This window comes from Pinus tabuliformis, chromosome 8 (assembly GCF_031772625.1).
Source record: "Pinus tabuliformis cultivar Carrire ecotype Pingquan chromosome 8, CPIR1, whole genome shotgun sequence".
NCBI lineage: Eukaryota > Viridiplantae > Streptophyta > Pinopsida > Pinales > Pinaceae > Pinus > Pinus tabuliformis.
In genome coordinates, this window is record NC_142294.1 from 1,551,881,214 (window position 1) to 1,551,906,475 (window position 25,262).

Below are 25,262 nucleotides of genomic sequence, written 5' to 3' on the forward strand. Positions count from 1 at the left end.
TTAGGTCATTTTCCTTTAGTATTCATATTTACTTATGAGTCATGCTTGAACTCAGCCTTGTGATTACACTACTCATAACAATGGTTCAACTTCCTAATGACTTCTTCCAATAACTAAGGCTCATCATACTGAACCGATCCTTGAATGCTAAAGAAAATCCATTGATGAACCTTTGACCCTTTTCTCCCCATCCTTAAGGCAGAGAAAATACCTCAATAGCTCTAGAAACTTGGTCAAGTACTCTTCAACTATCATGGAACCCATCTCGAGCTCATAGAATTCATTGGCCTTCCTGTCATAATATCTCCTAGACAATTAGTTATTCCTTAAGATTCTTTTAAACTCATGCCAACTTAGCTCCTCTTCCCTGATTCTTGTGACATGCTTAACATCTTCCCATGAGATAGCTACTTTTCCCTTAATAGTGAAGGTAGTTATCTCAGCTTTCATGTTGACTTTGAATGATCATGCAATATCTAGAAATTCTTCATCCCAAGTAGCCATGCTTGTACATATTCTAATTCCTTCACTTCCCCATCAATATTAGGAGGCTTTTCTTTCCTCAAATCATCCGGCAATTATGCCCCCTCACGCCTCCTATAAGGATACTGGAGGTAATGATGACAATGTCTTTGAGAACTAGATCTAGAATAAAATCCATGAGTGTTGGCCCTCCTATTAGGTGTATCCAACAATTTTCTACCTATTACTATATCATCTATGTCCATCATGTGTCTCCCTTGATACCTGCTACCATATGCCCCATTGATCCTCTCCTCCTGCCTATCTCCATGACTGTTCCCCAATTTTCCCTACTTCTGCAAATTTGTAAGGCTTTGAAGAACCACCACATTGACTTTTTGTCACTTTTCTTGAGCCCTTGCAAGTCTTTCTTATGCCTCAGTAATCCTATTATTATTTTTCTTGAAACTTGAAATCTCTACCCTCAAACTCAGTGTATTAGCTAGATCACGAAAATACTCTTCTCCATGCTGCTCAACTGACCTTTCCAATTCAATTGATTTCACATCAGGCTTGTAAGGGGAGTCATGTGAGCTGTAGTCCACCACATTGTAATTCATATTTGATCTTATATTTGCTACAAATATACCATTTTAGATAAACCAAATAGAAGACATAATCAAAATCATACCTTAGCATATCTTAGGGGAGGCTATCAAATATGTACAACTTAGTCCATATTAGCATGATATATATAATAATAGCAATAGATATCAATATCATGATGCATGCATGACAATGATAAAAAACTATAACAATAAATGTAGACATAATGACCATAACCATCTACATGTACCCTAAGGTCCAGTGTTGCAACCTCACTCTGATACCACCCCATTCTACATTTACTTGCTTTTACAAGCTCGACAAGGTAAGCATGAGCTATGTGTTAATATGACATGACCCAATATCAAAGTATCAGTTATGAAAGTGGGTTCTAATAAATGGAAACATTCTTCCATCCCTCAAGAACATTAGATAACCCAGGTGATTAAAAGAAACCACTAGTGATCAATCATTGAGCTTGAACTTTCACTTCTCAAGCTATACACCCCAAATGCATGCTTGACACTTTATGCATGCAATTGGAAGGCTCAAACTGCACTCATGATCCTACCTACATGCCGTTGCAACTGAAATTCTCAAGTTCAGAGGGTGCGGTTACAATATTTGTCCCACTTTTGAAGGGATAGCCTATAGACCACTACCTAGTATTGCCCAAAACTTTGCAGAATCAAATCTAGGTTAATCACAAGACTAAGAAATCAATACTAAAGCTATATCTTATCCAAGACATGCCTAATACATGATATAAATTTCATCAAACATGTAGTAAACAGAGTAGATATAGGTCATGATTTCATATCTAACCATGCTATTCTTAACTTCATTAGTGAATAATTGAGAAGGTGCAATGCCCTCTCAAGCTAGCTCCAACAACAATTGTTAGCACATGTATACATTAACCATTCAATAGTTCATCAAATCATGAGAAGTATCCATAGCAAGAAAACATCATTCAAGCATGCCTATAACCAACATATAACCATAATAAAATCCATGAAAAACTAGCCATAAGATCAACATAATAGCCAATACATGTGGTCATCAATCACAATAGGAAAATAACTCATATTAATCATATACAAAAGCCAAATAGTTAAGGACTTCCATATACCACCTGACCATAGATTTGGTTGAAACAATCCCTCTTTCACCCAATCACCCCCATGCCATATTCAAACCATGAATGTGTGATCATATGGGTTAAACAAAAATAGAACCAACCAGGGCTTCCAGAGGCCAACCTACCTCAACCTTCAACTATAGTAATTTCACCTAAACTAGTCATGAAACGACTAAAATCAAAATAGTCTTCGATTCCTCTTACTTCCTTAACTAGATCTAAAGGAATTTTTATGCCTCCATATATCCATAAAGAGTTATAAGAGAAATCCCATCTCCACCCTTTACCCTTTCCAATTTTCCTGAGACCACCTCATCCAAGATCTAAGCCTACCGACCATCCATAGCTGAATCAAAATAGAGAACGCACTACATCAGGGCTATCTAGGATATGGAAAGGAAAAACTTAAACTACTATCAATGAAAAAAAAATCCCATGCTAATGAAAAAAAACTAAATAACCACATGCATGTGCCATGCATCCAAATATCAACAAGGAAATCACACATGAAACTTGTCACATGCAATAAATTCAAGATATATCTATTGATCCAACCTTCACTTCCGCTACCCATAATTCCTTTTCTTTTCCTAAACTTTCTTCTCTCGAAGTCCGAAAGAATGATAGTATTATCCAAGAATTCTCTAAGTGTGCAAGAGTGTAAGAGAGCTATAATGAACAAGGGTTCAGCCAAAAATTGTCAAAAATCTATCAACCCATCAAAAGATATGAAATATTTCTCTAAGGCCTCTTCATTGATCTCTAGTCTCTTCCTTTTCTCTTTACCTTTTTTTTCATTTTCCTTCATTTTTTTCTCTAATTTCCCTTGCATGCATATTTCTATCTCTTCATCTTCCTTTTCTCCTATTTTCCTTTATTTCCTTGATTAAATTATGTTTATTACCTCTTTGTATTTTCCAATGCCTTTGCTAATTTCCATAGATATTAATAAACTACATATGATTCCCACTACAATTTTTAACCACCATTCTGCTTCGAATACATCTCCCATAACCTTGGTTTTATTTTATTTACATAAAAAACCGGGGGTGTTACATTTAACTAGTTTTTTGAGAGTGATATAATATATACCCACTCTAAGGGTGATATAATATACTTAGGCAAATAGTCATACACTATGTATGATCCACAAGGCTTTTTTTACCTATTCATTGGCTCAAGCACATAAATAATGGGTCTATTTTTTATTAATTAGACTTCATGTTTGAACTATATATCACATTCATCAATCCCTTCAAGATATATTATAAATTATTCAAAGAAATTATATATATAAGTCATTAAATTACCAACATTTCCCATTAACATTACACTGATCCTTTATACATAGGTTGTATTGTACCTTATATAAATACAATATCATTAGGGATCTGCACCGTCAATCGTAGTTCATTTAACCATATATATCTATGTTATATTTCATAACCAATGTCCTAAACTTATGAATATTTTACTTTATTCCCCTTTCCACATAAGCATATGAGTAATGGAGTGGGTTATCCGATTGCACACTATTCATATTGGATAGGCTACATATTTACCATTCCATGTGCCTTCAAATGACTTCACATTCCAGGAATACTTCTTAGATCGATGACTTGTTTTCATTCTAGAAATATAATTGTGGTTGTTAAAAAGAGTTTCGATAGGGTCAAGAATCCCTAATTTCATCTTTCATTATTTTGTTTTCTATTGTTCTCTATGACGAGAGTATCACTTATCTCAGTTGTGGTTTTCAATAGATTTATTGTGAACATGCTTCCCTTTTACAAGTTTACTACTTGTTTATTCTTGCTATTACATGTCTACATAACAGAGAGAGGCATTATCGACTTGTTACTAAAGACGAATATTATTATATTAGGAATCAAAAATTATTTCTTTCCTTTTCATTTTCTTCTCTCTGGCATTTTCTTTAAAAACTAATTGACTTATTCCTATTCCAAAAATGCAAGAGATAAAGTCAATTTAGATTAGAGTGGAGAGGAATATTTCGTTATGGCAATTTCACATAAGAATTTTATCGTCCGTCAACATTCTATAAGGTGATTAGCTATGTTACTAGTAAATTTTCCTTGATTCACTATACATTTGGAGTTATGTGTTTTGTTCTTATTCACTCAGAATTCTGAATTCTTCCTCTATGCATAATTTGACTCAACCCAGATTTGACCTGTTACATCCTTCGTAAGTTTGATTTTGGATCCAACTTCAAATTTGACCTACTTTCATTACAGGGTTTAGGTCATGTTTCAACCTAGAGTTTATCCCTAAAAACCCTAAGTATTGTTTATTAATTTTTATGTGTATTTTGGTCATGGTGGTGGCCTTTTTAGGATATAAAGTTTGCATTACTTATTTTTAATTTCTTCCATCCTACAAATATTTCATTTTTTATACTCACATAGATATAATAACTTCTCTTAAGTATTATTACCTTATCCTATGGTTCTTAATTTATTAAGTCTTAGTCTCATGATTATTATTTTCCTGTGACCTTTTAAATGACTCTATCAAGCCTTAGGGTTGTAATTCTATTTCAAAATTTCTTAAATTAGTTTAGCGTTATTTACTTTGAAAAAGTAATTATTATGTTTCCTTAATATATTATACTTAATTCAATTTCCTACTCTACCTTACAAAGCATTGGTGTTGCATGGAACATAGTCAATCTCCAACCATATACTTTGGTTTCATTTTTTGTAAAGTATAATTCATCTTCGTTTTATGCCCATGCTCTTTTATCCTCATTTTAATACCATAATTTTGGTGTCGATATAGGTTTTGATTTGATGGAGTGTATTCACACCAATTTTTTTTTCTCTCTCGCAATTTTCCTCCACATCAAGACTAAGTGGGCTCCCTTCTCTTCTTTATAGGTCGGTCATATTGGATTAACTATCTCCCTCTCATCTGTATACTTGAGAAGCATGGTTCTATGGTTTTCTTTAAAAGGTAAAAATCCTATGTATTATGGATTATTTATCATTTGATCATAATCTTGTTCTTATTTAAAAGGGATTTGAGGAATTATTTAAAAATATGTTTCAGTCCATTTATAATGTATACCAAGGGCTTGTTCACTTTTTTTAGCTCTCAAATGACTAGGTATAAATAATACTCGTGGTTGCAAAACCAATCCATTTGAGAAGGCATCATGCTGAACCTTGGGTCCGAATTTCAGAGCTTTTTGCGCTCTATTTGCGGAGATATTATTTGAGAAAGTTGGTCTTTCTACAAACTCCTGAATTACATTCCAAACAGGTGACCTGGGGAAAATCGTCATAACTTTCTCTCTGTGGATCAGATTGAAATTTCTTAAGAAGTTACAAAAAGAGGACAGACTGTAGTTTCTTGTATGCATTTTTAAGATCCAAAGGTTGAAACAGTGACTCGTGGCACCTCGTACAATTTCGCTCTACTGAACTAGTCTATAATCAAGTCATTGTGGGAGAATTGGAATAACTACCTCTTGGAGAATCCAATTTGGATCAGACTGGTGGCATTGTAAAGAGGACGTAGAGGGCTACTACAGGTCGCAATTTCAGAACTTAAAGATCCGAAAGTACAGAGTTATAGTCGTTTCAAGATCAAGCTCCTAAAATCAAGAAAAAGAAAGATGAGGAAGTTTGATGGCAAGGATCCGGTAATTTGGATACTTCAGATGGAGCAATATTTTGATCTACATGGTGTACCACTGTTACAAAAGGTATGTATTGCATCTTCATATTTATAACCCGATCAATTTTTATGGTATGAAGGGCTTTGTTCTTGTAAAAAACTTGTTACGTGGTCAATTTTCACGGAGGAAATGATAGCACATTATGAGGATACAAAGAGCAACACCTTCGTTAGAGCGACACCACAACAATTGGAAAGAGTAAAAGGGCTTTGTGACATAGTGGAAAGAAAAATTATAGAAACCAGGAAGCATACCCCTCACAACTATAAAGATGGAAGTGTTGTTTCTCCTAGCCTTCCACAACCTACAAGGGTTACATCACAACAATTGGAAGAAAAAAGAGAAAAAGGGCTTTGTTACAATTGTGATATCAAATGCACTAAAGGTCATGAGTGTGCTGAGAAGAAATTATTTTACATAGAATATGAAGAGGAGGAAGAAAGGGATCAAGAAACATCAAAAGAAGAAGATATACGCCAGGACCCCACCCCAGAGAAAGAAGAAATGAATCAGACCATATCTTGTAAAGCATTGGCAAGAATTACCACTCCTCAAACTCTCAAGATAAAAGGACATATCAAGAAGAAAAAGGTGCAAGAAGCGAAAGATCATATCGAGAAAGAAGAAATGAATCCAACCATATCTTGTAATTCATTGGTCGAAATTACCACTCCTCAATCTATCAAGATAGAAGGACATATCAAGAAGAAAAATGTTCAAGAAGTGAAAGATCACATTGAGCATCAAGAAATGAATCCGACCATATCTTGTAAAAGATTGGAAGAAATTACCACTCCTCAAACTCTAGAGATAGAAGGACATATCAAGAAGAAAAAGGTTCAAGCAGTGAAAGATCACATCGAGCATCAACAACAAGTTCTCCAAATTTTAAAGGATAACGCCACTTGGGTGCAAAATCAAACGAAACAACAGGTAGATCAACATCGTAGTGAAAAATGTTTTGATGTAGGTGCTTGGGTATTTTTGCAGCCACATCTCAAGCAAGCTATTTATGAAAAGGAAATGTTGGCAATACTACATGCACTTAAAAAAAGGCGACCTTATCGAATGGGAAGACTCTTCAAGGATGAGGATGTGGAAGCATTGTTTTGTGTTATTTCTATTATCCAACGAGATTGGATAAATGAAGAAAGGGATGAATGGAAGAAGGATGTAGTAGTATGGCCACTTATTCAAAAGTTGCAAAAGATACCAATTCAAACAATATTGCTAGAAATTGAAGAGGAAGGAAAAATCATATTAGAACCTGGAGCAGTCACAGAAACAAGAACCTGACAACTATGAAATCGATCAATTTCAGAGTATCTCATCAAGTGGAAGAACTTACCCGCTGAAGATTCCACATGGGAGGACAAAAATTTTATACAGAAGCATCAAGAACTATTCAAGCATTGAGGACAACGCTTTTTGAAGGAGAGGGGCATGTTAGGCCCCTATACTACTAGTGTAACCCCTTATTGTTATTAGTACAACCCACTTATTATATTGATGTACCCATGTAGTGCCCATATTGTTACTATTGTGCCCCATTGAAGCCCACTATTGTTATTATTGTGCCCTTACATTATTATTGTTATGTCGGCTCTGATTATGTTATGACCCCTTAGACTCTTATATATAGAAAGGAGGTATTTTCATTTGTATCATCCAAGAATTGTTCATTTATTTAATGTAAAGGAGGTTGCTCCCTCGAAGAGGCTGAATTCTAAGGTGTTGATCTATCTTTTCTATCTTTTCTTGAGCTGGTTTCATAACAGCTTCTTCTTTCCTTGAGAGATTCTCCTTTTTTGATCATTGTTCAGGAACTCATTGGCCTTTTCATAAAAATTTACCTTGGTCATGTTAATGAAAAACCAGTCTGTTATAGCTCCAAATCTCACTCTTATGGTTTGTGATGCTGTACTCATGGCCTAGGGCAACCCCTCCTTCCAGACCTGGTCCTAAAATTTAAAAAACAGTGTTTTATCCCTTATACGCGACATTGCCCTGAGTTAAACGCGTGTATACGTGGGTCTGTGTATATCCAACTAGCGTGTATGTATTAAAACACTTAAAAAAATATAAAATTCGTTCTTTTCGGGCGGAGATCGCAATTTTTACCTACTGATCACCTGTTAGTGCCCGTGGCCCAACTGTTCCCAACCAACTCCTAACTAAAAAAACTACTTTGGAGATGGTATAAAAAGACCTCAAAGGGAAGGCCTAAGAGAAGAGAATAGAGAAAAAGGTTATTATGCTGAGATTTTTCCCTTGACCAGGTCTGAAGTCCCTTGTGCCTTCTGCACTTCCCCCATTTTGTACAGGAAACCTTTGTTTCCTTGTGTGTTGATGTTCATCCACTATTTATGACATCATGGAGAGAGTCATGGAAGGAGTTTTGTTAGAGGCTTGAAGCTAGAACAGATCCGGAAGGAAGCTTTTCTTGGAGCCTGCTGAAGGTGACTCAGGTGAACATATTCCTTTTTATGTACTTTATTTGTCTATAATAAAAGAAACACATGTCTTGGTTCCCGAAATGAATCTTATTTATGTTAATGATATTCATGTTTTGAATTCATGTGTAAATGGTTGTTTGGATTTCATGACTAACTACCTTTCTTTATAACATGAAGATGGTTTCTTTATAAGTTTTTGTCGATGTACTGCTGTGTTCATTGAATTGTTTGTTTTGCAGGACAAAAGAGAAGAAGGGAACTCCAAGAAGGGTTTGGACCCTAAAGGCCTTCTCAAACGTAGGACCGAAGGTACATACCCTTATCATAGAATTTGCTTATAATAGCATAATGGCTGTATGAATGCATGTTTCTTTGAATAGACAACTTTTAGTCTGCTAGGGTTTCACCCAAAAAGCCCTAGGGGACTAATTCCCTCCACCAGAATTCGCGACTCCGCTGGGGACAACACTCTTGTTGTTCCTAGTTTGGGTGTTTTTCAAGCCAATCAGGGCTCAGCTGCCTTGTCTGCTTGTTGTTACTGTCTGGTCTGTTCTTGAACTTTAAGCTTTGCCAGTTTCTTCAGTTTGTCTTTTTTATTTTTCTTGAAGATTTTCATATACGCCGTTTTTCTTAGATACAGAGGCGTATATACGCTTGTTTCTTTGAGTGAACCCCCGTATACGCAGGTTTCCTCAAACACAGTCACGTATACACGCAAACTATACTACAATACAATCGCGTATATATTCCAATTTTCAAGATTTGTAAATCTTTTTGGCCTCTTAATTTTTATCTGGTGGTTTGAGTCAGTCTGAAACAGTCATTTTCCAGTATCAGTTATTTGTTTTACAGGGAGCATCTCGTTCTGAATTCTCTCTGATTATAAGGAGTGTTGGTCTTGTTTTTTGTTGATTGCAAGCGTCATCGTTTTTGGCTAAAGCACTCAAGATTTCTTGCTAGGAATCTTGGCTGCTCTATTTCATTAGGGTAGGAAGATTGAATTCAATCTTTGTGTTAATCTTGCTTTTGGTGACTTTTTGTTTGCTTGACAAAATCGCTTTTTGTGACCATCTACTTCTTTGTTTCATGAAAGTTGTTGTTTGACACTTTCTTGGAATTTGTCTTTTTGATCTTTTGGTTTTCATTGCCAAGGCTTTCATTGCTGCTTTTGATTGTTAAGAGTGATTTCAAACACATTTATTTTTGTTGGGTTCTCATCCATTAAGTGGTGTTGATTCGCAAAAGTGTTTAATTTCCTATTCTTCAATCACAAGTTTCAGTGTTGTTGAGAGCATTTTTTGAAAAGACTTTTTTGTTTGTTGCTTTGAAGAAAATCTTTTGAAAATGTTAGTTTTGCTTTCTTGAACTTGCTTTTCATTTGGTTTCCTTTTAGTGAAGTGAAAGTGCTTTATGTTTGTCTTAGTACTTGTTTTTAGTGTTTAGGCGAAATGGATGGTAACATCTCATATTCCATCTAGGCATCTTAAGTGGCAAGATAAAGTTTGATAAGCAAGCAACTTTCATTTGTTTTTAGAGTAGTTTTGAATCTTGCATCCACAAATAGTTGTTGCATTAGGATAGATTTGCATCCCCTTTTAGGCATACATAGCTTTGTTAACTTTTGTGAGTGTGGAATTTGAAAAGAAAAAGAAAAAATTGTTTTATTAGAAGTACCTCTGAACCCTATAGAAATTTCTCTTCATCGAAAAACGAAAAAGTGCATGTCCATGTAGTTAAGTTTTTATTAATTTCTTTTGCATCAAGAAACACCACTAGTTTCACTTCCGTTACCTTGTGACTTAAAGAACAGCCTAATAAAATCAAGCGCTAACTAAAATTCGCTAGAACTTTTTGTTTTAGTCAGTTACACCAACAAGATTAGGATTTTAGGGCCTTGGATTAGGCGAGTGGAGAGTTAACTCTCCAAGGCAATATAAACGTCAAACGTAGGAGTCTGAATAACGAGAGAAAATCCAATAGCGTTAGGAAGACCAGGAAAGCTTCGGATCTGGGAGTTAAGCACGAGGGTCTGTGAAGACAGGGAAGAGAGATACCCCCTCTCCTACTTGTCCGAACTTACCTCACGACTGTTCTGCCTGGCTTCTGCGATGAGTTGGTATCCATAGTTTCTACTCCTAGGGAACTACACAGGTGGCTGCGGAGGGGAATCCCGTGGCACCTGAGGTTGACGTTGCATCACTCTCGACAGTACTACTGGAGGGCACCCTTGCGAAGCTTGGGGGCTTGGACCGGTGCAGGCTGTTGTTAGGAGGTCAGTGTAACTTCATATGTTACCTTTGCTGATAGGACTGGGCCGTCATTATCCCAGACTATCTTCGGAAGGCCCCTGACTCCACTTTCTTGTATTTTGGTGTCCGATCCTCATCACCCGGAGCAGAAATACTTGGAAGTTGTTTGATTGGTTGATATCTTTAGGGACTTAGTGTGTGCTCTTTGTTCCTTGTATATAGTTGGCTTTACGTATTTTTGTCTAGTCACATTTGGACTTTGTGTTCTGAGTGACTGACTTACCACTCTACCGATCTTGAAAGGCTTTTGGTCGTTCTTTTAGAAGTTGTGGAGTTGCCTCCTCAAGGGCAAAGGTTTTGATTGCTTATCCATATTCCTTGAAAAGTTATTTCTATATTCCCGTAGGGGAAGGGTCATTGGAACAGTTAGATATGGCCAATATTCTTGTGGAAACCAACCAAGGTGCCCTCCCAAAAGGGGATCCTTGTGCTTTTTCTTTCTTTGGAAATGTTGGTACTCCCTTGATGGCCACTTTGAATATTCCTGGGTTGAATGTTGGACTACCCCTTTGGCTGTGGTCCACTCTGAATATTCCAAATGCTCTTGAAGCTTCTCAGTTGAATGCTTTATTTCAAGGGCATTACATGGGTGCTAATTGTTCATCTTCTTTCAAAGAGAAATCTGGGATTCTTTCTTCTCCTCCTTCTTGTAACAAGAAATCTAAAAAGAGGAGAAAGAGGAAGTCAAAGAAGAAGAATAATTCTATCCTTTCATCTTCAACCTCTGCGAGTCATGTTGGAGATGAGCCTTCAGCCACTGCTAGTCATGCTGGGGGCACAAGTCTAGTCACTGAAAGTCACACTAGCACTTCATCCTCAACCTCTGCTAGTCATGTTGAAGATGAGTCTTTAGCCGCTGCTAGTCATGCTGGTAGCACAAGTCTAGTCACTGAAAGTCACACTAACACTTCATCATCAACCTCTGCGAGTCATGTTGAAGATGTGTCTTCAGCCGCTGCAAGTCATGCTGGGGGCATGAGTCTAGTCACTGCAGGTCATACTAGCAAAGAGTCACCGACCTCTGCAAGTCATGTTCAGGACTCTCTGCAAACCACTGCTAGTCATGTTGGCGGAATCGAGGTTGGTAAGAAACATGGACGTAGAAGTTTTAAACCTAAGTTCCCTTGTAAGATCTGCAAGGGAGACCATCTTACTCATTTATGCCCTGGTATTCCAGAGGTTCAAAGGATATGGTCTGAGTCTGAAAGTACTTCTACTCCTAGATCTGATATGGTTTCTCATCAATCCCATCAACCGTTGGTTGATAATGTGGTAGAGCTAGTGCAATCGCGGGTCGATTACACTCCTCTTTTGTGGGGTGAAGTGCCTAACAAAAGAGTCTATTTGATCTCTAGTATCGAGTCTTTTGGTATAGGGGGAATTCTTGTTTCTTCGAATGTTCCCCCTCCAAGTTCTAAGAGTGCTTCCTTTGATTGGGATAGCCTTGTTGAGCCTCGTCTTCCTTCCGCTGCACCTTTTCAAATAAAGGTCAGAGTTAATTCCACAAATGTCTATCGATGTATGGTGGATGAAGGATCCTCTGTAAGTATTATATCCTCTTTGACTTGGAAAGCTTTGGGTTCCCCAAAGTTGTTGACAGCTCAGAGTCAGTTGTTAGCCTATGATAGAAGACCTGGTAAATCTATGGGTGTTCTTCCTCAATTGCCTATCACTTTAGGTGGGAAGACTGTCTTAATCGATATGATGGTGGTTGATAGCCCTTTAGACTTTAATATGCTACTTGGGCGTGATTATTTCTATGCTATGAATGCTGTGGTGTCTTCACTCTTTCGACTAATGTGCTTTCCTCATAACAGGAATATTGTCACTATTGATCAGCTTGCATATGATAATCTCCACCCTAATTCAACTTTACTGCAGAATGCCCCTTGGTTTGTTCCAAGTGTTAAAGTAGACTCTACCCCACGACGGGTGAATTATGTGGCATTGAGTCCTCAATGTTCAATCGCTTCTAAGAAGGATCCTTTGACTTATTATTCTCCTTCTTGGGACTTGGTCCAGTTTGTTGACCGATAGATTCTTCCTATAGGGACATGGGACCCTTTAATTCCCTCTTTTGATCCTTATAGTTCTCATGATTTCTTAGAACTTATTTTTCCTTCACAGGAGGAACTCTTTGAAGCCATGAGTTTTGACTACCAAAGGACTCCTTGGCCTGACCCCTACAAGGGGTTTGTTTAGCAAAACTATTATGCGTAAGCCGCAAGGCTGCGTGGTTCCCTGTACCATATTGTATATATCAGGTACGCATTTTCAAGTTTTTTATTCTATAACACAAAAATTTTATATGAAGTTTATATGTGGGATGTATTAACTTCGTGTCTAGTGTTCCTATTTATGTTTACAGAAATTGGAAGATTTCTCATTTGGAAGTTTATGGTTGGTCCGTCATGGCAGGTATCGTGTTCTCACTGGCATATAGGTTAGGGACACCATTTTTCCGGTGCATTATGCATACTAGCCTCCATTTGACCGATACATCTGCCATAGGGTCGATCCCATCGTGTTATGGTTCGCAAGCCATCTTCACTTGCCGATTCTTTAAATCATGACACAATGGTAGAGCCATCCTTTATATGGGCATCCTAGATAGAACCTCACTAACATTTGTTTCCCATGCTGCTCTGATTTGAGTAGGCTGAGGAGTCCTCTGTAGTCCCGCCATGACTTAAGCATTGAAGACTCATTCCTCTTTGCTTCTCCGCTTTGTTCTGGCCTTTTACCCTAGAGGCTCCTTTGTGTTGAGTTGTACTACTGCATTGCATGTTGACCACTTTCACCTTTTGTCCTAGAGCCGACTTCACTTGGACTCGTGTTTAAGCCAACTTTTTACCATGACGTCTGCAAAATCAACCTTGCATACCTTTGACTTCTGTAGCTTGACACACCTTGACACGTGGAAGGAACATACCTTTGAGTGTCACTGACCAGTTTTCACCTCCCTGCATTGAGCATAGGAACGTTCCTTTCCCGGGAACTAGATCATCTGTTTCACCGACACTCATTCTTTCCACTGTACCATAGCATTCTTTTATTCTTTTTCCAGCTTAACAGAAAAAGACAAAAAAAATTAAATATTCCAAAAAAGAGCGGGAACAGGACATTATTTCCATTTATTGCTAGCAGCTAGAGTCAGTCGTGTCGCCCTTGAACAAAGCACTCAAAACAAAGTCTCCTCCACATGGGTGGGATTTAGTTTGACTTAGGTACGCCATAACCTTGTTATTGAGTCAGTTCTCCCCCGATTGCTTATCTCTTCCAATCATATGGAGGGTTCGTTCAGGCCTCCAGCATGGCGAACTTATACAGAGTCATCATATGCTGCCACACAGTCACATTGAGTCGTGATTTTGTTCAGGGGAAGTTAGCCTGAGTCGGCCTCTCTGCGGTGTCTCTTGACTCATTTTTCAGTCGGCCATCCCTGGTTGTCAGTGTCATGTCTATCATCACATCAGTTATATTGGTCCTTTACTCGTGCCGGTTTGAGAAGGTCCCCATTGACTTCTTGCTGGCAGGTCTTGTCCTTATCTACGACGACACCTTGCTCTGACGACAGGCCTAGAGCCGCACCCTGGCCCTATTTTCATTATTGATAGGTCACCTTGTGCTCAGCATCGATCAGTATCATGGGTCTTTGACTGAGTGGCTTCCCTTGTGTTCGATATCAGCTTACATTATCACGCATTGGGATTTGTGCAGTACCTTGGTTTCCATTTGACCCTATTGGTGGATACCTCGCCTCTGTGTCAGCTTTCATTATTGGTTGGTCCAGAGGGGTTCTACCGTGCGCTAGCCACATCTTATGTACGCCAGAAACGTACTTCGGTTGGGTTACTACATCTTTTTCGTCTGATTCCTTCGACATTATTGGCCTACGGGTTACACTCGCGCTAGATTGATGGAGGATGCCTTAATTCCTTCCTTCTAGCGGATCTTTCCCTATCGACTTCGACTCATTGCTCTGGGGCAAATATCTAGAGTCCATTTGGCAGTACCTTGGGGTTTGCAATCATTAGTGGCAGATCCTTCGCTATTGACAGTGGGAAACCATCATTGTCTCCTGATCGATAGATTCTTACAGGTGTTCGACTCCAGCTCATCTATTCACACTTGTTAGATTGTACTGGGTACCTTGACGCTCATTATCATTATCGGTGAGTAGTCTCGCGTTTGTTAACGGTATACATCAATGACCGGTAATCAAACGATTTCTCACATGGTCGACTTCAGATCATTTACTCCCATGGTGTAGAAATGTACCACGGCGGTCGGTGAAGACCTCAGGTTGTATCAACATTCATTGGTTCACTTGACAGTTGCTCCTGTTGCTGCTAGTTGATACCACTCCACTTTATATGTTGCAGTTAGTCATGGCGACATTCTATATGCTGGCACCTGAGTTTGCAGTGTAGTACCATCCTACTCCATCATGTTCAGTTGGTACCTCTTGGGATTAGTCTTTGATATCAGTGATCCGTTGCATCTTTCAGCATCATTGATAGTCTTATATGTGATATTCAGACATGTACTTGTTCATTATGATCAGATGATCCACTATGTATCTTTCAATCATTTATACTTGTATACTTAGTGGATCCGCTTGTACTTGATATGCAGACATGCTTTAGTTTTTCTGAACATGGGTATGCCCGCCTCAGACAGTGTTTCTTTCTAATCTCCTTTGGTGGCTTGGAAGGCTGAATTCTGGTGAAGTCCTCCTGGGTTTTTGATAGACTTCCTTTCCATGTACTCGCATAATATATTTCGGCCATCATGTCCCCCTTCTGACCTCATATATTAGGGGGCATCTGTTATAGCTCCAAATCTCACTCTTATGGTTTGTGATGCTGTACTCATGGCCTAGGGCAACCCCTCCTTCCAGACCTGGTCCTAAAATTTAAAAAACAGTGTTTTATCCCTTATACGCGACATTGCCCTGAGTTAAACGCGTGTATATGCGGGTCTGTGTATATCCAACCTGCGTGTATGTATTAAAACACATAAAAAAATATAAAATTCCTTCTTTTCGGGCGGAGATCACGGGTTTTACCTGCTGATGACCTGTTAGTGCCCGTGGCCCAACTGTTCCCAACCAACTCCTAACTAAAAAAACTACTTTGGAGCTGGTATAAAAAGACCTCAAAGGGAAGGCCTAAGAGAAGAGAATAGAGAAAAAGGTTATTATGCTGAGATTTTTCCCTTGACCAGGTCTAAAGTCCCTTGTGCCTTCTGCACTTCCCCCATTTTGTACAGGAAACCTTTGTTTCCTTGTGTGTTGATGTTCATCCACCATTTATGACATCATGGAGAGAGTCATGGAAGGAGTTTTGTTAGAGGTTTGAGGCTGGAATGGATCCGGAAGGAAGCTTTGCTTGGAGCCTGCTGAAGGTGACTCAGGTGAACATATTCCTTTTTATGTACTTTATTTGTCTATAATAAAAGAAACACATGTCTTGGTTCCCGAAATGAATCTTCTTTATGTTAATGATATTCATGTTTTGAATTCATGTGTAAATGGTTGTTTGGATTTCATAACTAACTACCTTTCTTTATAACATGAAGATGGTTTCTTTATAAGTTTTTGTCCATGTACTGCTCTGTTCTTTGAATTGTTTGTTTTGCAGGACAAAAGAGAAGAAGGGAACTCCAAGAAGGGTTTGGACCCTAAAGACCTTCTCAAACGTAGGACCGAAGGTACGTACCCTTATCATAGAATTTTCTTATAATAGCATAATGGTTGTATGAATGCATGTTTCTTTGAATAGACAACTTTTAGTCTGCTAGGGTTTCACCCAAAAAGCCCTAGGGGAGTAATTCCCTCCACCACAATCCATGCCCAAAATAATTCTATATAAACAAAAAGGAAGCACATTAGATGTGCTAATGTAGGCATGCCATTAAGGTCAAATATTTTGCATGCACTTCGTTCCTCAACTAACACTGATCCACCAGGTCATGACTAATAAAGCTATAATTAGATCCAGGATCAATCAAAATTGAAACAACTTGATCAAAAATCTTACCTTCGATCTTTATGATAGATGGTTGATGATTTCCCTTATTATTATCCACTACTGCATAAATCCAAGGATTACTTTGGCCTAAATTTCTAACTTTTTCACCTCCGAAGCATTATAAATATTTGGCTTGCCACCACAATGTGATGGAAAATCCCTCCTGTTATGCTCTCCATGACAAGTATAAAACCTAAAATGTTTCCCGCCATCATCATTATTTTGACGCTCATTAGGCTGAGACCCATATGTTTTGGAGAATTTGATATCTACAGATAAATACTAATTCCCTAGATAAGTAGCCATATCAAGAACAAAATTTTAAAGCACTTTATAGTTAAGACAAATAATATGAGAAGACCTACTTGTAGTTCTGCTTTCCTCTTGTCTCCTTTCTATCTATCATGTCGCTCCTTCCCATACTTAAAACGCTTGAGAATTACCTGTAAAAATAAACAGAAGAAAAAGAACTGATGAAAGAAAAATATCTATTGAATACAAGTAAATGGAATCAAATACATTCACACACATATAAGAATCGTATATCAGTACAAATGTATGGAAAAAGGTTCAAATACTTTATCGAATAGAAGAAGGAATTATAAACATCATGTATGATTCAAAGTAATTCCTCTAGCTTGGATCCCATCCACATCACATCAAAAACATGAAAAAATTGTAGCATTACAATACTTACTTCAAAGCCAATTCGCATAGAAACATTATCTCCTTACAATTCAACATAGTCCAGCCCCTAATCACTTAGATGAGTTGTTAATTTATAGGGAGATGAAGGAGGTTATGTCATAAATGGTGGTATTGAATGGCCTTCCATACTTAGAATTAGTTCCATGGAGGAAGGGATGAGAGGATAAGATGCATCTTAACTCATTCCTCATCCATTTTCGAGGTCATAGGAGTTGATAAGTGAGGGAACCTTCTAGATGACTCTGAAAGATAAGAATATTCCCCAAACCTTATGTGAATTTCGCTCAATCCTGTCCAACACAGGTGAAAGAGGGCCTAAGTGCCCTACAAAGCACCCTAGCATGGATTCAATTGTTCTACAACGTACCCTTACATGGGCCTACTTGCACTAGTCCCTGTAGAGGTCATTTCAGGATGTGTTTATGTCATGAAACTGTCTAGGAAGGATGCATTCAAAAGGGTGACTTGTTTAGGGCATGTAGCAATTGGAATTATGGTTTGATGAGCCCTAAAACACTAATCTAGATGACGGGAGTGATGTGCCCAAATGGATCTGTAGTAGCTGCCCCCTAAGGCATGAAGTCAGAAAAATGCAAATGTCGAATGAAATGCTTTATGATGTGATAAGGAGGTTTCGAAGTGGAAGGTGACCTACTTCAATTACAATACATATATCATGATATTTTGATTTTTACATGAATCGTTGAGGGAAGGCATACCCATGCTCAACTTATAAACTTTCATTACATGTACATAAATAGTCGTCTATAGATATAGACCCATGATAGGATGACTATCAATGTAAAGCCATTTTATGAATGATTCGGTATGTTCCCTAAAATTGCAGCCTGGATGGATGAAACTAGATCTGGGGTCTTCTATCTCGTTCAATCGTTCGCTTAAGTATGAGTCTAACCATGTGAATATGTGATCTGAAGTCAAACATGGGAAGGCACCGTCTGATTACCAGCCAATGATCTAAGCCGTTAACCAATGCGAGAGAAATCCCCGATAATGATAATGATCCTCAAGGTACTGCAATACATTCTGCATGGTGTGAATGGATGATTTGGTGTTGAACACCATACAAATTCTTTCGGTCGAAGGCCATTGATGTTAACCTATTGCCGGAAGCGAGAAACCGGCCACTGATGTATGCAAGCCTCAAGGTACTAGAAGGGTGTTTCTAAGTCAACTTCTTGGATAATGTGTTGATGTCGACAAGAAGAGAATTGTCGCAGGAGGGCTTTGATGTATCCCACATCAATGACACAAAATGAGTTTAGTGATTTTGGAGACGGAATTTGACTGACGACACAAGGTTCAGGAATGACGGTCATGAAAATGAAGGTTTATGGTATTGCAAAGGATCAATTTTGACTGGATGACTTTTCTTCAACATGTTAGCAACACTAAAATGAATTGGTAGCATTTGACCAAAAACAAAGTGATGGATGGTATTATTGACCAACGGTATGATAACCATCAAGCTAATAACCCAACCTAAATAGTCACGGTGATGGAGTGAAAGTGTCATGTTCAAGAGTGACCTGCTACCATAAAGTGGTTTTCCCCTTTTTCCCATTTTCCCCAGTCATTGTTGACTAGTACCTCTTTATTTTTTATCAATATTGAGGAGGATAATATATTCTTGTTGTATATTTCCACCCTTTGGGTGAATCCATCGCTATTTGATGTTTTAACGAGTCTAGCGAAGGTGAAACTCGGTCTTGTCTAGATGGACAAGTTTGTCACTATTTGATCTTTTAACGAGCTTAATGACAAAGATAACTCGGTCCTTTTCATGTTTAGAGAGTTTGAAAAGGAACAAAAAGAAAAATCCACAAGTTCTTTTTCGTAGATTTGTCTCTCAAGCCCGAAAAAGCATAAAACAATACGAGAGAGAACCTATCGACCATGTTTGGTCAACGTATTCCTTTCATGTAAATAATCAATCTCAGCCTGAAAAAGGGTTAAACTTATACTGAGTAGATGTCATTTCCAATCCATTAATGAGTTGAAAAGGACAAGCGCTCAGTAATCGTTTCATATTTCAAGAGTCTGAAAAGAGCTTAAAGAGGACTCCACTTTGAGGAATGAGTGGTGTCTAGGATAGCAACTGGTTCTAGTGATTTTGGAACTTCTCAAAACATGTTGATTTCTATGAAGAGGATGGCTAACAAGAACACTCATTGCAATTGTTCCTAAAAAAGGGTAAAATAACCAATTGAAAGCGTATGATTGGCCAAGCAGATAGTAACGATGGAAGGAGAAAAACTAAGGCTCATCTGATGAAAGAGGTTGATAGAATGTAAATCACGAGAATTAAAATGGATCTGGGTTCATTTTTACAGAATATTGAACCATAGGGAACTATGCTTGGATTCAGTTTCATGTTTACACAAGCTTGAAATGAAAAACTATGCTTGGATTCAGTTTCATGTTTATACAAGATTGAAACAAAAAAACTATGCTTGGAATTGATTTACATGCCCCCAGCATGATGAAAGGGAGAGTCTCCTGTACCCGGATGGAAGTTGCTGCGATGAAGCATGATAGTTATCCAACACCTTTTTGGCTTTGTCTAGATAGGGACAAAGGTCAATGGGGTGATTCCCTTCACATAACATACAATAAAAATTAACTTTACCACTAGGTGCATGCCCCCCAAGCTTCATTACATTCACCTAAGTAGACTACTCATGGCCATAAAGTGGATGGAATGATGGTTCATTTACAAGATCAAGTGAAAGACTCGACTAGGATTTTACGAGATCTACTCAAAGACTTGACTTGGAGTTTTTCTCCATGGGACCTTGTTTTAGTTTTTAATGAGCTTGTCACAAGACAAGGAACTTTGCTCAACTTCATTGTTTCATTTTTTTAATGAGCTTGACACAAGATAAGGAACTATGCTCTGGGACCTGTTTCATTTTTTAAAGAGGTCAACATAGTAAAAAAACTATCCTCATATTCCTTATTTCATTTTTTAATGAGGTTGACACAAGACAACAAACTATCCTCGTATTCCTTGTTTCATCTTTTAATGAGGTTGACACAAGACAATGAACTATCCTAGTTTTCCTTGTTCACGACTCATAGTATGTCATGACTTCCAAGAGCTTCTCATCAAATGGGAGAACAATTCTCTAGAAGGGATTCGTAGCAAGGAATCCATTAGAAATATCTGGTTTCAATGCCCCCAGTACATAATGTACAACATCACGGAATTGATCGTCTGTTGATCTAGGCATGGAACGGGTTGACACATAGTTGACCCATGGCGGGGATGATACCATTGGTACAGAAGGACCATTTAGGGAAGATGGTTGACTGGAAGCCATATTTGGACTGGCAAATGAAAACTAGTCAACCGTGATAATTCTTCCTTCATGCGGAAAACAAATCACTCGAAAGAGTGTTGAGACAATAGCTCCCATGTCATAAACATAGTCATGCCCAAGAAGTAAATTGTAATCTAAAGGGTCTGGGACTACCATCACATTCAGATAAATGATTTTTCCTCCCAAAGTAATAGGCAACTGAGGAAGGATCCCTAATGGTTGACTGGTTCCTCTATTAAAAGCCAACATATTCTAGGTAATAGGCACAAGTGGCGGCGAACTAAGCACTTGCCAAGTAGTTGAGGAAAGGATACTCATTGATGCACCTTCATCTATAATAATTCCAGATACAATCATATTACAAACATGTACTATGATCTGGAAAGGCGTATAAGAAGGAAGACTAAATCCTGCTAGTCGATTCCAATCAAAGGAAGTGACCAGACTACTTGGAGGGGGTACTGTAGAAATGGGAGAATTAACCCCTTGAGTTATGAGAATGGGAGGATTTTCTTCCTGTCTTGATGGAATAGGAGGATTACCCCAAGCTCATTGGAATCTGAAGAAACAAAAAGAACCTGAGTGGTATCATACTCACTCTTTTCAGGAAAGGTACGATTAACTGAAGGTGAAGTTAGGTCAACTGTTACCTCAACCTATTGATTTGGGTCGGGTATAGACTCATAGGATTCACTTCAGAGAGAGTGGGTTTGACCCACGGTTGATTTGAGTCAGTTAATTTATCAACTAGTGAAGGTTTAAGGGAGAGTCTCCTGTAACCAGATGGAAATTGCTGCGGAGAAGTAGGATGATTATCCAACACTTTTTTGGCTTCATCTAGATAAGGACAAAGGTGAATGGGGTGATTCCCTTCACATAACCTACAGGGAAACTTAACTTTACCCTTCTTTCCATGAACTTTACTACCACTAGTTGATGGTGTGTCACGAGCATGATCTCTAGAAGTTGATGACAAAGGATGATGTGAATGAGAAGACCATTCTTCTAAGATCTAAGGAATTCTAGAACAATTTCTAAGAAGATGGTCTCCCATACAATGTTTGCATGTATATCAAAATTTGTGAGGCTTATCAGACGATTTCTTATCATAAGTTGCATTAAAAGCAATGATTGCTTGGTTTCCACCCTACTAAATTTTCTTCTTCTTCTTCTTCTTCTTCTTCTTCTTAGCCACTTGGTTACTAGTGTCAATACTTTTACCAGGCGAAGAGGAAGAAGGGGAGGAAGAAAAAATTGAGGAAGAAGGAAAAGGGTCAACTTTAGGATCAACTGGAGGTTGATCTTGTCCAGTTGGAGGAGTACTCAATTGCTGAGAAATAACGACATTTTGAACCAAGGAGGTTGAAAACAACCATACTATCAAGCCAATGGTAAATTTTGGAAGGGACAATGTAGCCATATAAGGAGCACCAATATTTCCGAAAGGAGGAAAAACACTAGGATTCCCATCAAAAGGAATTCCTTGATCGGTGGACTCCGGATTTGTCGCCATATGTCTCAACCTAAGATAAACTAAGGAGTGAGCATGGAGGATGTTATTCGTGGTCAATTAATTTTATTTTAATGAAAGTAACATAACAAAACAAAAGAAGGATAATCAAGGCAAAAGGTTTACCAAGCAACTATGAACTGCAGAATACCTCCCAGTGGACCGAGAAGTACGGGCAGACAATCTCCCCGAATGTTGTGTTTGGTGTATCATAGTGTACAAGGTGACTGACTCGGTTACCTAAGGATGGATAACAACCTAGTGTTGTCCTCCCATATATACCCGAAAGTATGTGGAGGCCCAATCCGTATAAATGTTGTCTAATGCAAAATCGCATAGTGAGAGCATTCCCATATAGTTTACATACTGTAACACCGCCCTATATACCCGAAGGTATGTGAACGAGCTATGATATACTCACATATGTGGAATGAGGTATCACACTCGGGATGTATTGCAGACAAGTTAGTGGCAACTGCTTTGTTTTATGACATCGGAACACGTCTCTAGCCTAGAACCACAAATTTTTTTGTTAGGTGACAATGCTCCATTAGGTAAATTCAGATAAATTTTAAGCTGATCTTCTTTGGAATTTTCCTTTCAAGGTTCACCATGTGATGTATGTTTGTAATTCCTAAAATGAAAATAACATGATAAGCATTATTTTCATTCAATTGAACAATGAAAACCTTAACTAGTAGGGATATAGCCATTAGATCTTTGACAAAGAGCAAAGAGAACATCTAATGCAATTTCCCTAGCTATTCCTTTCAAGCATTCACAAACTACAATATGAACAACGCAAGTTTTTCTTTTCAATTTCCTTAATGTTATGATGAACAAAAGGAAACTAATGCACATACAACCAATCAAACTTTAACAAGAATGAAGACTTTATGATAGTTATGTTTCGAAGGAAAAGAATACTTTGATGACACTTTCTTTCAAACAAAGATTAATTGACTATAATCTAAATTTGACTATGGATCAATAATGACAAAGAAAAAATTTAAGAAACATTAATCAACCAAGTCACAGTATAGCTAGAAAAGGAGATAGAAACTTGTTCTCTGAGACATGACATTCAGTGATCAATCAACAAGCAAACAAATAGAGAGAAGTTGGCAAAAACTCATTCCAAAGGTGGGAAACTGACCCTAGGAGGATCAACGTAGCCCTGAATGGGAGACAGTGTGCTTCATAGCACTCTCCCTAATCCAGGGTTTCTTTACAGTGCACTGTGTCCATCACAAGGCTGTGCTGGTGACAATGAGCCATTTCAAAAGCCAATCTGACACAATTTTGACCAAAATTCAATGCAAAAGAGCTGAAATACAATCAATGAACACAAGTAGGGTTTGCAATAATGTCCTAGGAGGTGGATAAGCTACTAGGAAAGATGATCTTCCCCGGAGGAGTCGCCAATTTGTTTTGGATAATTTGGTATCTACGGATAAATACTAATTCCCTAGATAAGTAGCCATATCTAGAACAATAGTTTAAATAACATTATCCTTTTCCTATAAGAAATAGATAAGAAAAATAAGATGAGAAGACCTACTTGTAGTTCTGGTTTCCTCTTGTCTCCTTTGTATCGATCTTGTCTCTCCTTCCCATACTTAACACGCTTGAGAAGTACCTGTAAACATAAACAGAAGACAAAGAACCGATCAAAGAAAAAGATCTATTGAATAAAAGTGAATGGAATCAGATACATTCACACACATATAAGCATCATATATCAATACAAACATATGGAAAAAGGTTCAAATACTTTATTGAATAGAAGAAGGAATTACAACCATCATGTCTGATTCAAATTTATTCCTCCATCTTGGATCCCATCCACATCACATCAAAAACATGACAAACTTATAGCATTACAATAGTCGCTTCAAAGGCAATTCTCTTAGCAACATTATCTCATTACAATTAAACATAGTCCAGCCCCTGATCACTTAGATGAGTGGTCAATTTATAGGTAGATGAAGGAGGTTATGTCATAAATGGTGGTATTGAATGGCCTTCCATACCTAGAATTAGTTCCATGGAGGAGGGGATAAGAGGATAGGATGCATCTTAACTCATTCCTCATCTATTTTCGAGCTCATAGGAGTTGATAAGTGAGGGAACCTTCTAGATGACTTCGAAAGATAAGAATATTCCCCAACCCTATGTGAATTTCGCTCAATCTCGTCCAGCACAGGTGAAAGAGGGCCTAAGTGCTCTGCATAGCACCCTGGCATGGACTCAACTGCTCTGCAGTGCACCCTTACATGGGCCTACCTACGATGGTCCCTCTAGAGGTCATTTCAGGATGTCTTTATGTCATGAAAATGTCTAGGAAGGAGGAATTCAAAAGGATGACTTGTTTAGGGCATGTAGCAACTGGAATTAGGGTTTGATGAGCCTAAAACACTGATCTGAATGATGGGGGTGATGTGCCCAAATGGATCTGTAACACCATGTCCTCTCTCAGCTGCATTGAACTTCCTATGATGTCCCACATTATCCTTGTCACATGCATCCTGCTATATTCCTTTCTTGTTAGGTCATTTTCCTTTAGTATTCGTATTTACTTATGAGTCATGCTTGAACTCAGCCTTGTGATTACACTGCTCATAACAATGGTTCGACTTCCTAATGACTTCTTCCAATAACTAAGGCTCATCATACTGAACCGATCCTTGAATGCTAAAGAAAATCCATTGATGAACCTTTGGACCTTTTCTCCCCATCCTTAAGGCAGAGAAAATACCTCAATAGCTCTAGAAACTTGGTCGAGTACTCTTCAACTATCATGGAACCCATCTCGAGCTCATAGAATTCATTGGCCTTCCTGTCATAATATCTCCTAGACAATTAATTATTCCTTAAGAGTCTTTTAAACTCATGCCAACTTAGCTCCTCTTCCCTGATTCTTGTGACATGCTTAACATCTTCCCATGAGATAGCTACTTTTCCCTTAATAGTGAAGGTAGTTATCTC